The 23,123-nt window shown below is 37.0% G+C and overlaps 1 long non-coding RNA gene across 9 annotated transcripts in view; it reads left to right on the top strand.

The window, feature by feature from the left end:
* Positions 1-23,123, top strand: part of LOC138835017 (uncharacterized) — a 50,842-nt gene that overhangs the window by 14,781 nt on the left and 12,938 nt on the right. For 5 of the 9 annotated variants that reach the window (XR_011374349.1, XR_011374348.1, XR_011374343.1 and 2 more), the window contains 5 exons: positions 140-279; positions 380-523; positions 5,030-5,112; positions 5,935-6,074; positions 7,061-7,164. This is a non-coding gene — a long non-coding RNA (uncharacterized lncRNA). The remainder of the gene's footprint in view (positions 1-139; positions 280-379; positions 524-5,029; positions 5,113-5,934; positions 6,075-7,060; positions 7,165-23,123) is intronic. The other 4 variants (XR_011374347.1, XR_011374352.1, XR_011374344.1 and 1 more) reach the window with 3 other exon arrangements.

The following is a 23,123-nucleotide window of genomic DNA, read 5'->3' as shown; positions in this document are numbered from 1 at the left end:
GCTGTAGAGTTGTTCAGTGTTGGGGATAACTGAAAAAGATATTTCTGATCTGAAGGTATTACATTGGACTACTGACGTTTCTTTTTTATTTGTTGTTGGTTGTGGGGCCTGAACTCTGGGCCTGGGTGTTGTCCTTCAGCTCTTCAGCTTGAGTGGCTTGAGCCACAGCACCACTTCCAGCTTTTTTCTGCTTATGTGTTGCTGATGAGATGAAACCAGGGACTCATGCATGTAAGGCAAACACTCTACCACTGAGTCAACTTCCCAGACCTATTCAAGGTACTTGATAACACTACTGGAAAACTATAGAAGGTATCTGTGAACATTCTATTCCTTTGTGAATCACCTAACCCATTAGGTTTTCTGTAATTGGTCATAGCATTCTTCAGAGCAAGAAGGAAGATGTGATACTTAACTGTGCCTACCCATAAGAGGTTGCTATTGGGAAGTTTCTTGGGTCTCCTGTTTGGTCTTCTGGGAACACTTTTTCACCAACTTGTTCTTAGACTGTGGATCTGAATAGGTGAGTACTTTCTTTTCCTTCCTTGCTGTGTAACAATGTCAGTCATGTGGGTTGTGTGATATTTTTTTGTGCCTCTTATTTTTTTCTTTCTTTAGTACCATTATTGGGGCTTGAACTAAGGATTGGAAAAGTGTCCCTGAGGTTGTTTGTGTGTACGTGTGTGTGTGTGTGTGTGTGTGTGTGTGTGTGTGTGTGTGTGTGTGTGTGTGTGTGTGTGTGATGTCTAGTTCTCTACCACATGAGGCTTTGAGTAGCTAGGACCATAGGCATGAGCTACCAGCATAGTGTCTCTTTTCCATACAAAACTTTACAGCTCACAAGACTAGAAATAACCTTTGTCTTGGTCATCATTGTTTCTTTAGCCCTTAGCAGAGGCTATGTATATAAAACTGCCTAAAATAATTTGTTAATTGAATTGTGAATGAATAGCTCTCATTTAGTGGTAGCTTATTTGTTTTATTATTTTAACACTGGAATATTTTTCACTATATCAATACTCAGTATAGAATAGTTAAAGAGTGTGTCAGGATATGAGTATAGCAAAGGAACTTCCAAGTTGAATAATTATAAAGTATTCTGGATTTGAGGTGATTACACAAAGAATAATACAGTATCCCTAATGGTATAGAAGGGCCAGAAAACAGCAAAACAAAAATTTCATGCCTTCTACAATATGCACCAGTCATGTTTTAAGAACTTCTGATGAAGAATAACCAATGTTTGATTTAAAGGCAATTGATTGATTTTTTATTAATAAGTTTTGTTTTTACTGTGAAAATACCATACCAGAGGGGTTACAATTACATGAGCATGGTAATGAGTACATTTCTTATCAAGCATTTACCTCAAGATAAGGACTTAAATTGTTTTTCTTTCTTGCTATTGTTTCTAACATATTTATAAGATGATTGATTTCTAGTTAATCTGCCAGTTATAATTTTTTAAAAGCTCCAGAAGCCATTTCAGTTATATATTAATTTCCTTCAAGAATTTTCTACTTTACCTCATTGTTTTTCATATCCAGCTTGGCTTTATAATTAAACTTTATTTTGGGGCCTATTGGCTTTATGCCTAATAAACTGGAAGCACTTTTTATATATCTATGTGAACTTCAACATAGATTTCATTTTTTCCCCCTCACAGAACTCTGGTGCCTAGACAAATCATGCTAAACAACTTGAAATACATTTTTATCATCTAATCTTTTCTTTTTACTGTGAAAATACTGTACAGAGGGGTTACAATTACATGGGCAAGACAATGAGTACATTTCTTATCAAGTATTGCAGCCTCCTCCTTTGTTTCCCCTTCCCATCCCTTCCCATCCTCCCCCCATCCCCCACCCAATGCTCCCTGCTACCCCCCTGCACCAAAGTTGTAAAGTTCCTTTTCGACATAATTACTTGTACATCTCAGTGTTGCAATGGGTCCACCTGTATCCCTATTTAAATGATTTGTTTTTATCCTTTCCCTCCACAAATTATACCGACATCAAATCCAGTGAAAGCAGGGGTTATACTATGGGGGAGGGACATACAAAGCAACAAAGAAATAATCTTATAAATGTGTTAGAAACAATCGCATGAAAGAAAAAAAAACATTTGAATACATATCTTAGGGTTCATTTCCCTAACATCACCTTAATTGACCTTTTCTGCGTGACTCAGACATATACTAGGTATTGCAAATAAGGGATACCATGGGACCTATGTTTCTTTGGGCCTGGCTTACTTCACATAATATAATTTTTTTCCAAGTTTTTCCATTTCCTAACAAATGGGGCAATGTTGTTCTTTCTGCTGGAGGCATAGAATTCCATTGTGTATATATACCACATTTTCTTGATCCATTCATCTACTGTGGGGCATCTGGGTTGGTTCCATATCTTAGCTATAGTAAATAATGCTGCAATAAACATAGTTGTGCTGGTAGCTTTAGTGTGGTCTTGTTTGTAAATGCTGGGTCATAGGGGAGCTCTATGTGGAGTCTTTTGAGGAACCTCCATACTACTTGCCAAAGTGGTTGAACAAGTTTACAATCCCACCAACAATGCAGTAACGTAATCTTTTCAACATCATAACAATCCTGGTGATTTTTCCAAGTTCTTAGACAGTAACCTACAATTTGACTCTTATTGGCTTTCAATCTTTTAGTTTGATTTGTGGATTATAGAGTCATACTTGATATATGTTAAAATGTCAGTTTGTAGAGCTTTCTGTCCAACTAACATGACTAGAGTTATTTAAGAAACATTCTAGAAAACCAAGTACAAGGATTATGTAATGGAACAACATCCTAAAACATTTTTAACAATGGAAATATGATTTAACTGCATCAAAAATTATTTAACATTATAGAAAAAAACAGAAGTAAGCAAAAGAGTAACTCCTAAATCAGTTATTCTTATTTTAAAGGGGATTAAATTGAGGTTGGAAGCTTGGATTAGTTGGTAGAGCCAATGAGCGAAAGCAGAATATACTGATTTAGAGTTCCAGTCTTGGACATAAAATTAAAAGAAATCAAAGGTTTTGACAACTTAGACAAATTCACCATATAAACAATGAAAAATCACTAGATTTTTTTTAGTGTATCAATTTAGAACCAATTTATAAAGACTGGGTATTGTGTGACAAATTTGTTTGATTTGCTTAACATAGAACAACAATGGATTTTTAACTTTCAATAGATATGTTTTTCTATGCCTTCAACATGATGTATATATTTAGAAGGGCTGTTTACCAGGTCTTTTTACAAAGACTGTCAGGATGAAGTGAGTGTAGTCATTCAAGAAACAAAAGCAAACATGGCCCATTTTCCAATGGTTTTAGAAAAAAAATACAAAGCTCATAACAAAGTTATGCACAACTCCTACATTGGAGAAGAATCAAGATAATTCATAAATATTTATGCTCTACATAATTCAGACTGAAATATTTAATACTACCCAGAAAGATTTGTAGTTTAAATTAAAAGTCTGATTTCCCTTTTTCTTTTACTTTGCCCTAAGAATGAACTGAGTAATAAATACATGGAAGTTTTTGGAAAAAAATAGATATAAGTATGTATTTTTATGGGTCTGACTTTTCCATATGCAGTGCAAGAATCCTAAGACCCACCAGCTTAGGAAAAATGGGATCTGTAAGGATCCCATCCAGACAAGTCAGTTGATCTTCTTTCTCCTCTATAGAAGGTTCTGTATACGAACTTCTGAGAGAGTACATAGACTGAGAAGATCTTTCGTTACAAAATATAAGGCAATGTAGTCAGAAAAAACAACTTTTTCCTTCTATTTCATTCCTTTATCATTTCTACCCCAGATGGCTCCCTCATCTATTTATGAACTTGCTACTGGGATAATAAATAAGAATACAAAATTGGAGCATGTGTTTATTTGAATTTCTTTTCTGTATTTTTAAAAATATTTTTGCTCTCTGAAAGCTTATCTGGATTAGATGTATATAATGGTGCAGTTTTATTACTGGTCATGCATTTTAGGTGCTACATGCTGTGATAATTCAGGCCAAATCTTCACAGATCGAAAGGCTTCATTACTCTCATGTGTGGTCCCTGGACTGGAACAATTAAAGACAAGGACTGGTACCTGTACTGCCTCCATGAAGCCTCTTTACCCTGCCAGTTGGGGAGCTACTAATGCTTTTTTGTTTGCTGTTTGTCTGGCTTATGTTATATTTGGCTAGGCTTATGTTCTTGGGCTCAAGTAATTCTTTCTGCCTCTAATTTTTTAATAGCCTAGATTACAGATATACCCTACCATGCCATACCCCATGCAATTATGATGCATCCCATCTTGGGGTCAATGTGGCAAACCCCATTCTGATACTTGGCCCCAAGAGAGACTACTTACTGGTTCTATATATGCATATAGCTTTTCTGTACACATTACAAAAAAGATATGATGTATGATAGCATTTGTAACATTTCTTGTCATGTTTTGGAGTTCCTGCAGTGCAGCATGTATCAGTGGCTTGTCCCATGATGCTGCTGAGCTTGTGCCACTGATGAGAAGCCACACTCTTCTAAGTCTTACTAAAATACATTTTTCACCCTAAAGTGAATGGGCAATTTCTTTTTGGCAAAATTCCTGCTGATTCTCCGGTTTCATGGCTCTTCCACCCACTTGTCCAAAACTGAACCTACTCTAGAGAGGCTAGACCTTTGAAAACTATGGGGAGAAGCTTCCTTGCTAACAGCAAGTGCAGATAAATGTCTTCTAGCTTACTGAATATTGTCTTATCTCATTATGTCTATAGACCTCCAGCTGCTCCAGGACAGTATAAAAAAGACATCCCTCACCTGAGGTTATAACATAGGATACTCAGGGTTCTTGATCACTACTAGGAAACAAGGCTCTCTGTGACCAATCCATTCCTTTGTGACTCACCTAACTCCTCAGAGATAAAGGGTTTAGACCAAAAGCATCTTTAGAGGAAACAGGAAAGTGCTGATATTCAACTCTACCTATCTAAAGGAAGTTGTTATTCACAGGCTTCCTGGGTTCCTGTAAACTTTCCTTGTCTGTTGGGAAAACTTTTTGTATCAGCTTGCCCTTCAATTGTAGACTTGAATAGGTGAGTACAATTGCTTTGCACCTTGTGGAATTAATGCTATTCTTTACTTGTTTTGTGTGGTAATTGTCTAATGACCCTTTTCTGTAGAAGACTTACAGTTTATAAGACTAGATATAATGTTTTTGCTCAACACTATATCTCTAGCTCTCAGCTCGGCCCAATAGTTCATTCTTGCAATCCTAGCCACTCTGGAGTCTGAGATCCGAGAATTACAATTTAAAGCCAGACTGAGCAGGAAAGCCTGTGAGACCCTTATATCTAATTAACTTATGTAAAAGTCAGAAGTGGCTCAAGTAGTAGAGCTTTAGCTTTAAGCAAAATAGCTCAGGGACAGCACCCAGGCCTGGAATTCAAGCTCCAGTACAGCAGATATACCCATGTCCCCCAACCCACAAAACTGTTCAAAATATATTTGTTAAATGATTAATGAATGAATAGCATTGTATGAGTGATAATTGTTTTATGTTCTTTATTTTGAAAGTGGCATATCATAACTTATATTGATATTCAGTAAAATAATTGAATAATCATTCAGAATAAGAGTAGCAAAATAACTTCCATGATTAGTGATTTCTGAATGTAGCTGTAGGTTGAGGTGATAACACATCTCAAAATGTCCAAAATGGAATTAGGTGAACCAGATGAAGGGAAAGCAAGGCAGCCATTTCTGTCTGTCCTGTCTACCAGTCATTAAAAAAAAAAAAAAACTTCAAAAGCAAGGCAGCCATTTCTGTCTGTCCTGTCTACCAGTCATTAAAAAAAACTTCATGAAAAATAATAACCAATTATCATATACCTTTGATGCCTTATTTTTTAATACAGATTGTTTTGAGGTTTGGAGAACTGGGAAGGCATATATTTGACTTAACAGAAAGAAGAAAAGGAAATCTAAGATCACACATCTCTGATTATTCATCTGTAAGATGTACTATTGAATTACATTGTACTGAGAAATCATTCAGGTGAGCAAGAAAACTAGCTAAGTTAGTTCTTAATACTTATGTCTGGGAAGAAAGATGAGACAGATGAGGGAACCATATATGGCCTAAAATTGGGCTCACCTCAGGGGATACATGATACCCCACAGAGAAGAATAGAAAAAAGATAAGAGCAATAGTACCAGAAGATTATGTTTAACAGATCCTAATAAGGTAAGTGTAGTAGTACATAAAGCACCAAGAGAATAGATTTCTAAGATATTGTTTAAAAGCCTGTCCAAATTCTTGAGGACAGAAGAATGGGCAAATTTATAAAGTATTTTGAAGGCATAGTGCTGTAAATTAATATAAAAGTAGGCAATATAAACAGAGTTCTGAATTATTTGCTTGAAATTTGGATCTCTGAAACCTCGGATCTCAAAATCCTTGGGGGTAGGATACACAATTATACCTAGAAAAAGACAATAGATTTCCAAGGAAAATCCTCAAGGAATGGCCAAGAAAAGCCTCAATACTAATAATGTTATTATGATATGATTATATTATATTGTAATATTAATATTAAGTTCTGATATTAATAAAAAATTCTTCTTAAGAGAAAAATGTAAATATAAGCCACGGATTACTGAGGATCTCAACTAACCACCCAATGAGTTTTCATCATTGTGGGAATTCATGGCAGTTAGACGGGAAATAAAACACCCTTGGCTCTGACAACCAAAAAATTTGGAGATACCATAAAATGACCATGTAATGAGGAACCCTAAGAAATTAGCCATACTTGCAATGATATATGGTCAGACAAATGCATATGTAGCTATACTTGAAGACAGTAAAAAAAACTTTACAAATAAGTACACAAGAGAGATTAAAAAACTTTACTAATAAGTACATCAGAAATTTCAGTCATTAATGTACACCAGAAGTATGTCATTAATACATTAGCTGCTTGCTATATGATGCATGATACATCACAGATCTTTAAATATTTATTGTAACTATTTTGACAGCACAAGATAACATTCTGGACAAAGTTAATTCCATTTCAGAGCCCCATACTCTTCACAGTTACCTCTTCAACTCAAGAGAGAAAACACATCAAACTAAAACCTAGGTAAGTTAAACCTATAGATACGTAGACATGAAGTTAATTGCAGGAAAAATAGAGATAATTTTGAAAGAAATTATCCTCAGGGTAACCAACATACAAACATTTAACATGATGGAAACAGGAACAATTGCTTTTTCCAATCCTGGGTATGGCTCAGCACTTTTGTTCCTTATGAGAAATCTATGAATCCTCCTGCTTATAGTGTCAGCAGAAATAACAGAATAAGGTCATGCTTTTCTACCAGTTTCACAGTGAATAATATGATGCTTTACTTCTGCTTTCTCTTCCTTTTTATCCTTCTGCACACCCATCACACCCTTTCTGCCTACCTCTTCCTCCTCCACCTTCTCTTGGGCTACTGAGGATCAAACTCAGGACCTCTCACTTGTGCTAGGCTAATGTTCTACTATCCAGATGTTCTTTTGAAATCATGCATTTGACTTATTCTTATAACTGCTGATAACAAAAAAATCAACTCTAGAAGAAAGACAATAAACTTCAAATCTCATCATGAAGTAGCCAATTGAAGAAATTAGCATTTAAAGGAAAGCTTTACTTTTCAGATAAATATTCTATTTGTATAAAAACATATGTTCTTTTAAGAGTCAGACTTCTTTTGATGATCATCAAAATTAGAGATGTAAGATAAACATTGCTAAAACTTACTAATAATAAGTTTTTATTATTGTGAAAATACCATACAGAGGGGTTACAATTACATGAGCAAGGTAATGAGTACAATTCTTTTTTTTGGGTGGGGGGTCCGGTCATGGGGCCTGAACTCTGGGCCTGGCACTGTCCCTCAGCTCTTCAGCTCACGGCTAGTGCTCTACCACTTGAGCCACAGCACCACTTCCGGCTTTATTCTTTTTGTTTATGTGGTGCTGAGTAATCAAACCCAGGGCCTCATGCATGCAAGGCAAGCTCTTTACCACTAAGCCACCTTCTCAGCCCATGAGTACAATTCTTATTAAGCATTGTTGCCTCCTCCTTACCATCCCTGCCCTCCCATCCCGTGCTCTCGCACCCCCGCCAAAGTTGTAAAATTCATTTTTCGACATAATGTCTTGTACATAATGTCATTGTAAGAAATTCTAAATCCATAACCACCTTAATCTTTCCCCCCAAACTGAGTCAAATTTTATTGGCTTTACCAGGTAATTATTTAACTGTATTTTCCCATTATGTATTTTAAAATTGAAGGATGTGAATAAGTTGCAAATGAAAAAAAATGTGCTACTTTCCTATTTTTTTATATTGTATCAATTTACTTCTTAATTCTAAACATTGTAGATCTGAGATTTCAGAGACTGAGCAGCCATAATAACTAGGATAGAACTAAATGTAGAAGGGTTGACCAAGTCAATAGGATACTTCGATGTATTTTGATAGGCTTCAGTTTTTTAATGTGTTGATTCTTTTACTTATAATATTTTCTTAGCCCTTCCCTTATTCGTTCTTGTTTACTTCCTTTGTTTCTTGTTCCCTCTTTAACTCTGCCAAGTTATACTGCTCTATTTTTGATTCTTGATTCCAAAGATCTGGTTTTACTCCATGCCTCAAAATTTTAAGTTGTACAGAATCAATTGCGCAATATTTACTAAAATCTGTTCCATGTATTAGAAGAAGACAGTGGCTGAAAACACCATTCTCTCCTAATGAAACAATACTCTTATTACAGTCTTTAGACCAATGAGGCTTCTCTTGTATTTCTGAAGACTTGCAGTAAAATACAAGGGAGATTTCTATTTCACTGGTTTTCAGTGCCCTTGCCATGGTATTTTATTTTATTTTTTTTATTTTATTTTTGTGAACATACTGCACAGAGGGGTTACAATTACATGCGCAGGATAATGCGTCCATTTCTTATCAAGCATTGCAGCCTCCTCCTTTGTTTACACTTCACATCCTTTCCCAGCCTCCTCCCCACCCCCCCACCCAATCCTCCCACCTCCCACCCCAACACCAACGTTGTAAAGCTCATTTTCGACATGACAACTTGTACTTCTCATTATTGCAACAGGTCCACCTGTATCCTTAAACGACTTGTTTTTCTCCATCTCCTCCACAAGTTATACTGACATCAAATATAGTGAAATCAGGGGTTATCCTGTGGGGGAGGGACATACAAAGCAACAAAGAAATAATCTTACAAATGCATTAGAAACAAATGCATGAAAGAAAAAAAAACATTAAAATACATATCTAAGGGTTCATTTTCCTAACATCACATTATCTGACCTTTTCCGCTTGACTCATATATATACTAGATATTGCAAATAAGGGAAACCATGGGACCTATGTTTCTTTGTGCCTGGCTTGCTTCACTTAATATAATTTTCCCAAGTTTTTCCATTTCCTAACAAATGGGGCAATGTCATTCTTTCTGATGGATGCATAGAATTCCATTGTTTATATATACTACATTTTCTTGATCTTTTCATCTACTGAGAGACATCTGGGTTGGTTCCATATATGAGCTATGGTAAATAATGCTGCAATAAACATAGTTGTGCTGGTAGCTTTAGTGTGGTCTTGTTTGTAAACATTTGGGTAAATGCCCAAAAGTGGGATTGCTGGATCATAGGGGAGCTCTATGTGAAGTCTTTTAAGGAACCTCCATACTACTTTCCAAAGTGGTTGAACAAGTTTACATTCCCACCAACAATGAAGTAAGGATCCCTTCTGTCCACATCCCTTCTAGCATCTGTTGTTGTTAGAGTTCTTGATTTTTGCCATTCTAACTGGAGTGAGGTGGTATCTCAATGTTGTTTGATGTGCATTTCTTTTATGGCTAGGGATGTTGAGCATTTCTTCATGTGTCTATTGGCCATCCTTCTTTCCTCTTCAGAGAAGTTTCTCTTAAGTCTTTAGCCCACTTATTTATTGGACAGTTGTTTCTTTGAGGATTTGTTGTGGGGGTTTAATTTGTTGAGTTCCAAGTACATTTTAGATATGAGACCCTTGTCTGTTGTATGGCTAGTGAAGACCTTCTCCCAATCCGTGGGCTTTCTATTGATCTTGCTAGCTATGTCCTTTGCCATGCAGAAGCTCTGCAACTTCATGCAATCCCATTTGTCCAACCTTTCTTTGATTTGTTGTGTTTCCGGGTCTCTATTCAGAAAATTTTGGCCTGCTTTCTTCAAGGAAATAGAAGAGGCAATCCAAAAATTCATATGGAACAATAAAATACCCCGAGTAGAAAAAACACTCCTCAACGGAAAGAACACTGCTGGAGGAATATCAATACTAAATTTCAAACTCTACTATAAAGACATAGTAATCAAAACAGCTTGGTATTGGCATAAGAATAGACCTCAGGACCAATAAAATAGAATTGAAAACCCAGAAATGAACCTACAGACCTATAGCCATCTAATCTTTGAAAAGGGAGCTAAAAAAATAGAATGGAAGAAAGACAGCCTCTTCAGTAAATGCTGCTGGCAAAATTGGTTAACTACTTGTAGAAAACTAAAGCTAGATCCTTATATATCACCCTACACCAGAATCAATTCCAAATGGACCAAAGACCTCGAAGTCAAAGCAGACACTCTGAAATCATTACAGGATGGAATAGGAGAAACCCTAGGTCTCCTTGGCTCATGCCGAAATTTTCTGAATTGCCATGGTATTTTCATGCACTGAAAAACTGCAGAGAACCCATGTCCAGAATTCCTTCCCAGCCAACTCTTGGAAACTTTCACCTTAAAACCAGTGTTCAGATGCCTCAAATATCTATCTTTAAGTCCCCTTTTTCAAAGGAAAGTCAATTGAAAGTTGCTATATTATCATCATTTAAAGTATTTTTTCTCTGGAAATACTAGGATTTGAAATCAAGTCTTTGACATGGTAGTCAATTACTCTCTCTTTTTTTTTTGGTCCGGTTGTGCGGCCTGAACTCTGGGCCTGGGAGCTGTTCCTCAGCTCTTCAGCTCAAGGCTAGCGCTTTACCACTTGAGCCACAGTGCCACTTCCGGATTTTTTTCTTTTTGCTTATGTGGTGCTGAAGAATCAAACCCAGGGCCTCAGGCATGCAAGGCAAGTGCTTTACCACTGAGCCACCTTCCCAGCCCCCTCAATTACTCTCTTATGAGCACAGAAGTGCTTGTGAGTTTTGAGATAAAAATATCTGCTTTTGGCATGAGGCAGCATAGGCTGTAATCCTCCTGTTCTTTGTGTGTGTGTGTGTGTGTGTGTGTGTGTGTGTGTGTGTGTGTGTGTGTGTGTGTGTGTGTGTGTCTATGTGCCCTAGCTGAGATGATAGGTGTGCACCTCTACACTCTTTCTGGTTGAGAATAGGGTCTTGTAAAGTTCTGTCTCATATTGACCTTGAACAATGATCTTCCTCAGTCTAATGAGTAGGGATTGCAGATGTGAATCACCATGCCTACCTTTTCTTTTCTTTTTAAAAATGCCTTGATGATTGTACTGTTTTATTATGCCCATTGGAAACATTATGTGACAAATTCTATTCAGTTACTGATTCATCTTACTCATTTAGGTTTTGAAATTTCAATATCATTTCCTATAACAATAGATGGCAACATTTTGCATTAAGATTACAGACATTCTGTTTTTTTTCTTGTGTTTTGCAGCATGAACTGCCCTTACTCAACCCTATGCTAACAAAGTAGGCAGCAGAACTCAAAACGCAAGCAAGCAAAAGAATACTGAGTGAAATCCACTTTGAGTGAAATGCATCAATATAGCATTTTTGAATGAGAAAATAGCAAGCAAGTTTAAATCAACTAATTTGTAGAGATTACCTTTGTCTCACTGCATTTGCATTCTTTTCATATTGTCATTCTGCACCATAGTTTGAGGAACTGTAACAATTTAGAAAATGAGTCAAGTTAGATTAAATTGCACTAAATGATACCAGGAGGAAATCAACTGTTATGTTGGGAATGTTTTGATATCTTCCTCTTACATTTCTATTTCCCTAAGAAAGGAAGACAAACTTCAGATCTATCATTGGATTCTTTCCAAACTATAACCATAACTTTTGCTTATATATCTTCAGAATTGTATTCTTGGAAGATGTATGGTGAATCTGAATTTGACAGTGTTAATCTCCACCTCTCAAGATACAGGCTTCAGTATAGTAGTACTTGTTTATTGTTTATGTCTAGGTTAATCAAAGCCTTTTTTCTCTATTTTACCTCTCTTATTCCCAAATATCTATTGATACTTGATATATTTATATAGACATATTGTTATCAAATATTTAAAACATGCATAAGACATTGTTGAGCTATTTTTGGGAATTTGAGCTAATATACATACTACTGTGAGGATAATAATATATCAATAACCTATTGATACTTCTACTCCACTTCCCAATTTTCCCAAGCACTAGTCATGTTTATACATGAACATATTTCATGATCTTTGAGATCCAAACACAGTATTGTATTGTCCTGCTGTCATGCAGTAGGTACATAGAAAATGTTAATGGAATAAATTTATTTGGTACATGTTTTGTATAAGGCTCTGCTTTGAGAGCTGGAAGCTTTCTTTTGGAAATAAAGTGAGGCTGGGCACTGGTGGCTCACACCTGTAATCCTAGTTACTCAGGAGGCTGAGATCTGAGGATCACGGTTCAAAGCCAACCCAGGCAGGAAAGGCCATAAGACTCTTATCTCCAATAAACCACTCAGAAAACTGGAAGTGGCCCTGTGCATCAAGTGTTAAGAGTGCTAACCTTGAACTGAAGAGCTGAGGGACAGCATCCAAGCCCCATGACCAACAACAACAACAAAAAGAATGGAAATAAAGTAAGACTAAGAAGGTGATTGGGTCCTGGCTTCAATGAGCATATTTAAAAAACATGATGACCATTTACACTTTTAGTTGTCACGAGAGAGGAGGGGGGAGAAGTGTAAGAATTCTAGCCTCAAATTTAAAAAGGAGATATGTAAATTTAAAAAGTATAGGGCTTGACTGTGTGGTGAAAGATGGAGTGAGCTGTTTGAGAAGATTGTGCTCAGTTCCTGTAAAAGTAAAATGCTAGTTATGGATGTTTATTTTCCTTTTATGTTGAGGCAGGAGACAAGAACTTAGAATAGGAATATATAAATGCTTGTGGAGGCTTTTAATATTGAATAATTAGCAGCAAATATATTTCTGCTCATATATCTACCTATCTAGCTATTTATCATCTATCTACATAAATATATACGTAGACTATCATTGTATGTCTGAATGTCATGATAAAAAGTATTGTATTATTCAATCACCTACTAGCTAGTTTATATGTTTCTTCACTTTTTAAGTTATGAATTAGCATGGTAAACATCATCTTAGCTTATCAATTGCCTCTCTTTTATTGTTTTGTTACAGCCAGTGGGTTGAAGGGTACTAGTATTTTTAGTGCTTTTTGTATATATTTTCAAAAGGTCTTTTTGACAATTTATATTACTCTGAGTATAATATATGATGTTATTTGACTGAAACAAGTTTTGTTTTGCCTTTTGTGCCTGTATTGTGTATTGCCACAGCCCCTCTTCTGGTTTTTTATTATTTATTTACACATAAGGCTCAAGGATCTTCTTGCTTGGATTGTCTTTGAACTAAGTGCCTCAGATATCAAGCTGAGTAGCTCGGATTAGAGGTGTGAGTCACTACTACCAGCCTAGGAAGATTTCTTTTTAGTGAGTTTTGAGACATTTGTGTGTGTGTGTGTGTGTGTGTGTGTGTGTGTGTGTGTGTGTGTGTGTGTGTGTGTGTGTGTGTGTGTCTGTTGGTACAGGGCTTGAACAATGGGGTCTGGGCACTATTTTTGAACTCTTTTTGCTTGGGGCTAGTGCTCTACCACTTGAGCCAGAACTTTTATTTCTGACATTTTGGTGATTAATTAGAGGTGAAAATCTCATGGATTTTCCTGCCCAGATTGGCTTCAATACTCAAATCCTCCTAAGAAGCTAGAGTTACAGTTGTAGCCACTGGCACCCAGCTAATTTTTTTTTGTTTTTTATATTTTGATTATCTTCAAGTAGTTGTACAAAGGGTTTATCTGTCAATGTACCAGTTTATAAGTACAAAGTATCTTACTCAATATCAATCCTATCATCATTCTACCAACTCCCTCTCACCAACCCAAGCCATTTCTTCAACTTTCCTCATTTCATAGGATATGCATTGAATATTATCACTGCATACTGCCATTACTACCCACTCTTCATTCATTTACACTCCTCCCCTTTACTTTCCCCTGTTATATTTCAATTTCCAGCTTCATTTTGTTGAGCTACAACTCTGCATCTGAAAGCTTAAAAATATTTTTACAACATATATTACCTATCAAATATGTTGCAGATTATTTTTTTACAAATATGTTATTCTAGTTTTTGTTAGTGATATATACCAACATACTATCTTATGCCAAAATTAGTCCATCTTTTTTCTTGTTTCTGATATTTACATTTTGCTTTAAAGTTCCTCCCTGACTCCACAGTTAGAAAACATAATCTCTGTTTCCTCCATATACATTCATAATTTCATTTAAATAACATCAATTTATTTATATTTAAGCTCTAAAATGCTGATGTAATGGCACTACCTTCCCTATTATTTTCATCGAGATAATAATAGTTTTATTTTATTTTTTGTGCTAGTACTGGGGTTTGAAGTCAGGAACTTGCTTTTCTTACTTGGCTTTTTGTTAAAGGCTTGAGGTCTACATCTTGTATCACACCTTCACTTGTGGCTATTTTCTGCCTAATTGGCAATGAAAACAAGCAGATAGACAAGGTTGGCCCATATAATGCTGTACTATAAGTAAGCATATAGGAGATACATAGTGTAAATGGGATCATTTTTCTTGGTCTTGTTTGAATATTTTCAGTTCTTTACATAATACGTTATGGCTTACATCTTTGCTGTTTTTGTATCATATTGCAGACTATTTATGTGCTGCTGCTATCTTTTGATGGAATTACTTGTACTTTATGAATAGAAAGGAAGTTTTAGAGGGTGCCTTCTTAGAATGAAAATGTAAATGTAAGCCATCTTTCTAGAGATGGTGTTTTGTGTCCTTTTCTTAAATATCTGTAAAGCTTCCCCAATGCTTTGTCTTTAATCAACTTGTCATGAAAAAATATCCAGGCCTTTGTTACCTATAGAAATCTCGGGCTGTCGTTAATGATTTCTCAAAGAAACAGTATTAGTATTAGCCAGCAAGAAAGTCCGTAAGACTCTAATCTTCAGAAGACCGGAATTGACCTTGTTTCCAGTGGTAGAATTTTGAAGAGACAACACCCAAGCACAAAGTTCAAGCCCCACAACCGACATAAAATAATAAAATCCGAAGTGTAGCCAGGTGCTAGTGGCGCACTCATGAACTGTCCTCAAAACCTGGAATTAGAGATGTAGCTCAAAGTGGTAGACCACTATCCTCGAAATAAAGAGCTCAGTGACAGCACCCAGGCTGAGTCCAAGCTTCATGACATCAGTGATAAAGAACAACAATCCAAAGACAAAACTAAAACCACAAACAAAAAAACCCATTAAAGTGTACACAGAGGTCATTTTCAAAGCAACACAAATACATGAAGTTTCATGTGCTTTCATTTAAAGTGTTGTAGTATGTGGGTTATGTTTAGATCTATGAGGTTTTTTTTTTTAATTGTATTTTATTTTATTTGAGAACATACTGTACAGAGGGGCTACAATTACATGGGCAGGATAATGCATACATTTCTTACCAAGCATTGCAGCCTCCTCCTTTGTTTACCCTTCACTTCCTTTCCCCGCCTCCCCCCTCCCCCCACCCAATTTTACCCCCCTCCCCCCACCCAATTATACCCCCCTCCCCCCCCACACCGACATTGTAAAGCTGGTTTTGACATGACATTTTGTACTTCTCATTGTTGCAACAGGTCCACCTGAATCCTTAAACGACTTGTTTGTCCCCATCTCCTCCACATGTTATACTGACATCAAATATAGTGAAAGCAGGGGTTACACTGTGGGGGAGGGACATACAAAGCAACAAAGAAATAATCTTATAAATGCGTTAGAAACACATGCATGAAAGAAACGAAAACATTAAAATACATATTTAAGGGTTCATTTTCCTAACATCACATTATCTGACCTTTTCCGCTTGACTCATACCTATACTAGATATTGCAAATAAGGGAAACCATGGGACCTATGCTTCTTTGGGCCTGGCTTACTTCACTTAATATAATTTTTTCTAAACCTTTCCATTTCCTAACAAATGGGGAAATGTCATTCTTTCTGATGGAGGCATAGAATTCCATTGTGTATATATACCACATTTTCTTGATCCATTCATTTACTGAGGGGCATCTGGGTTGGTTCCATATCTTAGCTATGGTAAATAATGCTGCAATAAACATAGTTGTGCTGGTAGCTTTAGTGTGGTCTTGTTTGTAAACATTTGGGTAAATGCCCAAAAGTGGGATTGCTGGATCATAGGGGAGATCTATGTGAAGTCTTTTGAGGAACCTCCATACTGCTTTCCAAAGTGGTTGAACAAGTTTACATTCCCACCAACAATGAAGTAAGGTTCCTTTCTGTCCACATCCCCTCCAGCATCTGTTGTTGTTAGAGTTCTTGATTTTTGCTGTTCTAACTGGAGTGAGGTGATATCTCAATGTTGTTTTGATTTGCATTTCTTTTATGGCTAGGGATGTTGAACATTTCTTCATGTGTCTATTGGCCATCCTTGTTTCTTCTTCAGAGAAGCTTCTCTTTAAGTCTTTCGCCCACTTATTTATTGGGCAGTTGTTTCTTTGAGGATTTGTTGTTGGAGGGTTTAATTTTTTGAGGTCCAAGTATATTTTAGATATGAGACCCTTGTCCGTTGTATGGCTAGTAAAGATCTCATCCCAATCGGTGGGCTTTCTATTGATCTTGCCAGCTATGTCATTTGCCCTGCAGAAGCTCTGCAATCTTATGCAATCCCATTTGTCCAACCTTTCTTTGATTTGTTGTGCTTCCGGGTCTCTATTCAGAAAATTTCGACCTGAGCCAAGGAGACCTAGGGTTTCTCCTATTCCATCCTGTAATGTTTTCAGAGTGTCTGCTTTGAGTTCAAGGTCTTTGAACCATTTGGAGTTGATTCGGGTGCAGGGTGATATATAAGGATCTAGCTTTATTTTTCTACATGTAGTTAACCAATTTTGCCAGCACCATTTACTGAAGAGGCTGTCTTTCTTCCATTCTATTGTTTTAGCTTCCTTATCAAAGATTAGATGGCTATAGGTCTGTAGGTTCATTTCTGGGTTTTCAATTCTATTCCATTGGTCCTCAGGTCTGTTCTTATGCCAATACCAAGCTGTTTTGATTACTATGGCTTCATAGTAGAGTTTAAATTTGGTATTGATATTCCTCCAGCAGTGTTCTTTCCATTGAGGAGCGTTTTTGCTATTCGGGGTCTTTTATTGTTCCATATGAATTTTTGGATTGCCTCCTCTATTTCCTTGAAGAATGAGGGTGGAATTTTGATAGGTATCGCGTTGAATTTGTAGATAGCCTTGGGAAGTATTGCCATTTTCACGATGTTAATCTTGCCAATCCAGGAGCATGGGAGGTTTTGCCATTTTTTAAGTTCTGTGTTGATTTCCTTTTTCAAGATTTTAAAGTTTTCATCATAGAGGTCCTTCACTTCTTTGGTTAAGTTAATTCCTAGGTATTTTATTTTTTGTGGGGCTATTACAAATGGAGTTGCTTTCCTAATTTCAGCCACACTTTTCTCATTGTTGGCATATAGAAAAGCCATTGATTTGGGGGGGTTAATTTTATAACCTGCTACTTTGCCAAAGTTTTGAATCAGCTTGAGTAATTTGGGAGTGGATTCTATGGGATTCTTTAAATACAAGATCATGTCATCTGCAAAGAGGGAGAGTTTTATTTCTTCTTTCCCTATTTGGATCCCCTTTATGTCTGCATCTTGTATTATTGTTGTAGCTAGGCATTCTAATACTAGATTGAAGAGAATTGGAGAGAGTGGATATCCTTGTCTTGTTCCTGAGTTAAGAGGAAATGGCTTTAGTTTTTCACCATTGAGTATAATGCTGGCTGTAGGTTTGTCATATACAGCCTTTATTGTATTGAGGAATGTTCCATGGATTCCTAATTTTTCCAGAACCTTCATCATAAAGGGGTGTTGGATCTTGTCAAATGCTTTTTCTGCATCTATTGAGATAACCATGTGGTTCTTATTCTTGCTCCTGTTTATGTGATGAATAATATTAATTGATTTGCGTATATTGAACCAGCTTTGCATCCCTGAAATGAATCCTGTTTGATCATGGTGTATGATTTTTTGGATGAATTGTTGAAGTCGATTGGCCAAAATTTTGTTGAGAAGTTTTGCATCAATGTTCATCAAAGAAATGGGTCTATAGTTCTCTTTCTTTGATGAGTCCCTGCCTGGTTTTGGCATGAGGGTTATGATGGCTTCATAGAATGTGTTCGGTATTGAGCTTTCTCTTTCAATTTCATTGAAGAGTTGGAGGAGTATTGGTGTGAGCTCTGCTTTGAAGGCCTTGTAAAATTCCGCTGTAAAACCATCTGGTCCTGGACTTTTCTTAGCTGGGAGGTCTCTTATTGCTGTTTCTATTTCAATGCTTGATATGGGCCTGTTAAGCTGGTTTAACTCATCTTGGTTTAGTTTTGGCATGTCAATATTTGCTAGGAAAAGGTCCATTTCTGTCAAGTTCTCAAACTTATTAGCATAAAGTTTTGAGAAGTATTCCCTTATAATGTTCTGAATCTTGGTTGTTTCCGTGGTGATGTTTCCATTCTCATCTCTGAGTTTATTAATTTGGGTGTGTTCTCTCCTTTTTCTGATAAGGTTTGCTAAGGGTCTGTCAATTTTGTTAAGTTTTTCGAAGAACCAACTCTTTGTTTTGTTGATTCTTTCTATAGTTTTTTTGGATTCTAATTCATTTAATTCTGATTTAATTTTGATTATTTCTTTCCATCTACTGGATTGGGGTTTATCTTGCTGCTCTTTTTCAAGGAGGTTTAGATGTGTCATTAAATTGTTAGTTTCCGATCTCTCCAATTTGTTGATGTAGGAGCTCAGAGCTATAAACTTGCCTCTGAGTACTGCCTTTGCTGTGTCCCAGAGGAGCTGGTAATTTGTGTGTTCATTTTTGTTGAATAGCATGAACATTTGAATTTCCTTTCTAATCTCTTCCATGACCCACTCATGATTCAGCAGGGTGTTGTTCAGCATCCATGTGATACCGGGCTTTCTTTGGTGACTTTTGGTGTTGAGTTCTAATTTTATTCCCTTGTGGTCAGAGAGAATGCAAGGTATAACTTCAATGTTTCTGAATTTAGACAAGTTTGCTTTGTAGCCTAAAATGTGGTCTATTTTAGAAAACGTTCCATGTGCTGCTGAGAAGAACGTGTATTCTGATGCTGCTGGGTGAAATGTTCGGTAAATGTCTGTTAAGTCTAGTTGATCTATGCAGCTGTTTAGATCTGCGGTTTCTCTGTTGAGTTTTTGCCAAGTTGATCTATCTAGTGGGGAGAGTGGTGTGTTAAAATCCCCAACAATTAATGTCTTTGGATCTATATGGGATTTGAGGGAAAGTAGTGTTTCTTTGATAAATTTGGGTGCTCCATTGTTTGGCGAATAGATATTTAGAATTGTAATATCCTCCTGAAGGAGAGATCCTTTAATTAGTATGTAGCGACCTTCTTTATCTCTTCTCACGAATTTTAATTTGAAGTCTATTTTATCTGATATTAGGATTGCAACTCCCGCCTGTTTATGAGGGCCGTTTGCTTGGTAGATTTTGTTCCAGCCTTTAACCTTGAAAATATGTTTGTTTTTACAGGCGAGATGTGATTCCTGCAGGCAGCAGATAGAAGGGTCTTGTTTTTTTAATCCAACTAGACAGTCTATGTCGCTTAATTGGAGAGTTCAGTCCGTTAAGGTTAAGAGATAGGACTGAGAGGTATTTGGGAGTTCCTGCCATGTTATCCACCTTCTTGGGGGCTGTGAAAACTGGGTTCTTCCTAAGGTTCTTGGATTCTCAGTTTGGGTGCAGTTTCTTGGCCTTTGTTGCGTTCTTGTTCGTTTTCTATGTGTAGGACATCTTTAAGAATCTTTTGCAGGGCTGGTTTGGTGGAGATGTATTGTTTCAATTTTTCTTTGCTATGGAAGGTTTTTATTTGGCCTTCAGTTATGAAGGAGAGTTTAGCTGGGCACAGCATTCTTGGTTGATAGTTGTTTGTTTTTAGGGCATGGCACACGTCATTCCAGGCTCTTCTTGCTTTGATTGTCTCTGCTGAGAAATCTGAGGTAATTCTAATTGGTTTCCCTTTATAGGTGATTAACCTTTTCTCCTTGACAGCTTTAAGGATCTTTTCCTTGGTCTGGGTTGATCCTGTGTGGATTATAATGTGACGGTGGGATGTCCTATTCTGGTCTGGTCTATTTGGGGTTCTAAAAGCTTCTTCTATCTGAATAGGCCTATCTTTTTGTATGTTTGGGAAGTTCTCTGCTAGGATCCTGTTAAACAAATTTCCTAGACCATTAACTTCTGTTTCTAGGTGCTCCTCTACACCCATTATCCTTAGATTGGGCCTTCTGATGGTGTCTTCCAGGTGTTGGATAGACCTATCATATTTCTTGGACTTGTCTTGGATGGTTGTATGTTCTTTCTCTATAATATCTAGGCTGTCTTCAATCCCTGAGATTCGATCTTCTGCATGGTCTAACCTGCTATCAAGACTCTCTACTTTGTTTTTTATTTCTTTTCCTTCTAATTGGTCAGCTTTGATGGCTTCAAGTTCTTTGTTGAAGCTCTGTTTTAGGTCTTGTATGAATTTCTTTACTTCCTTAATTTGGTGTTCAGTGTTTGTTCTCAAATCACTTAGTTGATTGGTTATGGTTTCTTTGGACTCCCATTCCTTCTGTTGGGTTCCATTCAGCATTCCCTTTGTGGTCTCCCTGACTTCCTTCAGCTCTTTGTTAATGGATTCCATGAATGCCTTTAGTGATCTTTGTGTATTCTCTACCTGGTCTCTTAATTCGTGAATTACTCTTTGATTAGTTTCCTCCCTTCTGTGGGATTCCTGCAGTTCTCTTTGAGTGTTCTCTGCCTGCTCACGCCATTCCTCCCTTTCTCTTTGAGTATTCTCAAGTTGTTCACGCAAATCCTGTATCCGTTTTTGAGAAGCTTCCTCACGCTTATGATATTCCTGTATAAACTTCTGGGATGCCTCCTCTCTCTCCCTATCACACTCATACAGAGTCCTTTGTACATTGTCAAACTTCTCATTTATCATGTTTGCTATTAGTGTTTGTAGAGCTATTTGGGAACTCTCCTCTGGATTATTCTTTATCTGTTCTAATCCCTGATTATCCAGGTTGGGAATTGAGATACCCGAATTTGCCATTTTTCTTGTGTTTTTCCGGCTTACTCGGCCCATTTGAGATAAAGATTGCACCAGTTTTGTGCTAGAACAATATCTTAAGGCAAGCATCAACCAAAGTTTGCATTTGTACAGTCAATAGTCTACAGATACAATCTAGTTCAACAGATACATCTATTCAACATCAAACGAGTATATGTTAAAGGACTTCGAACCGCAGAAAAGAATTTGGAAAACCAGAAATTATTAGGATTAGGGAGAGATGTGGGTAAAAAATAGGAATAGATTGGTGTGGGGAGGCACAGGGAGAGTTAACTATGTCCTAATCACAGTGCAGGAAATGGGTTGGGTAGAATGCAAGTAGAGAGAGAGAGAAAAAGAAGAGACGGAAAGGGGAATAAAGAGAGACCAGAAAAAGAATAGAAACGTAAAAATTAATGTTATTATAGAGCTTAAAAGACCGTCTATTTAGAGAGGAATGTGAATATGTTCAGAGAAGGGGAGGGACATAGAGGAGATGTGAAAAGCTTTAAGGATGGGAAAGGGAGAAGAAAAGATCAGAAGTTCAGTAGAGCTAGATAAAAAACAAAAAGATAATTAAGAAAGAAAGAAAAAGAGAAAGAAGACAAGAAAAGAAAGGAAAACTCTTATTCACGTATTCCTAAAATAAAAATTATAAGATGAGAAAAAAAAAAGTTACTGGAAAACAATTATTTTTTCAGAAGAGGCAAAAATTAAAGATTAATAAAAGTTTTAGAAGGGAAAAAAATTTATATATATATATATATATATATATATATATATATATATATATATATATATATATATATATATATATAAGGTAACAAAAAACAAAAAACAAGCCAAAAAAAAGAAAAGAAGAAGAAGAAGAAGAAAAAAAGAAAAAGAAAAAAAAAGTCTTTTGATTTTTTTTTTTGGGGGGGGGGAGGAGTGGGAAGAATCCTGTATCTCCCTTTTGTCTGCCACCAGTCTCTTGTTGGAGTCTCTGGTCAGCTTGAGGAACTGTGGCTTGATTGGTTTCTTAAGTCGGTTGGTTGGAAGAGGCAGAAAAATGCTCTGCTTTACCCAAGATTTTGAGATTCCCCCTCCCAGGTTAGTTTTCTGGGAGGGTGGTCTGCTTTGAGAGTCACAAAAGAGGGGGATGTGGTGATGAGGCTAGGTTCTGGGTAGAGTTGAGGCCTTTCAACAAACAGTAGCTTTTCCCTGGGGCTATTTTGTGATAAAGCTCACAGTGCCCAGCCTGGAGCCATTCTCAGGGTTTCTGTTTTTCAATTGATTGTGGTGGCTGCTAGAGGGAGGGGCAGCCTCTGGCTCTGGTTACCCAGTGAGGCAAGGCACTCCGATGGCTGGCGCCTGAGCTGGGTGACTTTTCCCTGGATGGAGCTGAGTCTGGCAGGTCACTTCGCCGTTAAGTTCTTGTGACCTGCTAAATGACTCATTTTATTCCAAGGCCTGAGCTGGAGCTAGAAGCTCCTCCGAGCTTTGTCGGTATCCAAGATGGAGATCACCGGTGCTGGGGGGGGGAGGGGTGGCCTTCCCTCCTCTGCTCCCTGAGGAGTGAGGACTTCGGGCTT

Source organism: Dipodomys merriami, unplaced genomic scaffold (assembly GCF_024711535.1).
Source record: "Dipodomys merriami isolate MVZ:Mamm:240054 unplaced genomic scaffold, mDipMer1.0.p SCAF_222, whole genome shotgun sequence".
Lineage (NCBI taxonomy): Eukaryota > Metazoa > Chordata > Mammalia > Rodentia > Heteromyidae > Dipodomys > Dipodomys merriami.
This window is presented reverse-complemented; position numbering and strand designations above follow the sequence as displayed.